The sequence below is a fragment of the Cyphomyrmex costatus genome, unplaced genomic scaffold, assembly GCF_001594065.2.
Source record: "Cyphomyrmex costatus isolate MS0001 unplaced genomic scaffold, Ccosl1.0 scaffold159, whole genome shotgun sequence".
Taxonomy (NCBI): Eukaryota; Metazoa; Arthropoda; class Insecta; order Hymenoptera; family Formicidae; genus Cyphomyrmex; species Cyphomyrmex costatus.
Genome location: NW_017275598.1, coordinates 498493 through 499505, shown reverse-complemented (window position 1 = coordinate 499505; position 1013 = coordinate 498493).

Genomic DNA, 1013 nt, shown 5'->3' with positions numbered 1-1013 from the left:
GGGGGGGGGCGGGAGATGTGAGAGACGTGGGAAAAGTGAAACGGTTGTCCACGAGACCGGCAAGAGAGGACGATTCGCCGATGTATCGGTGTAGTATGTATTCCGGTTGGGCGCGCGCGTGCGCGCGCGTACAAATGGCAAGCACGCGCTTCGATGAGTAAAAATTAATTGCATATGCACATCGCCCCGAGGATGTCTCGGGTCATCGTTGTCGTATCTCGCGCAAGAGAAGCGCGGAGGCGTTCTCTCTCCATTGGGATTACCATCGGGACCATCGGGCATGCTAAACCGGAAACCCCGTGTTGGATGTTTACATATATGCGTAGCGCACGAATTACTTTAGCAAAAACCACGTCTGAGATATTTATGTCCGTGGCGCAATGTAAAATAACGTTGCAGCAAAAAAGTTCTCCGCTTGTCTGCCTTAATGTTAAAAAGCGACGTATTACAGATGCGACGTACACACAAAGGTGACCCGAGGCGATGAAGATCGGCGCATAACATTCGCGTGCAATGTTTGTCCCTTCTATGCGAAACGGAGCGCGGGGCGCGACGAGACGCGACGCGACGCAATTCCACACGCGTAAGACACGGACATGCACGATTCGGCACTAGCAGTGCACGCCGACCGATCACCGGGTGGGGCTCGTTGCACGCCGATTGATTTACAATGGCCGAAGGTGTGGCAGAATCCGACACCAATATCGTGCCGATGGCCGGCCGGGCGCGTGGACAATTATCTGTGCCGGACAAAGGCTACGGGGGTGTATACACCTATCTCGTATATACATCTAGTCTACGGCGCTCTTTACGCAGCTGACGCGCCGCGTATTAAGAAAACGCGTGGGCCCGCACGTGCGTGGGCCAACACCCGCGCGCGTGCAATACGCGACGCGCACGCATGTATTCGCGCCGTGCCAAATGAGATCCGAACATTCTTGCGTTTCTTCACGGGAGGTGGACGAACGGAGCTATTCCCGTGTAATCCGCGACGAGCGAGATGTTAACGTCCA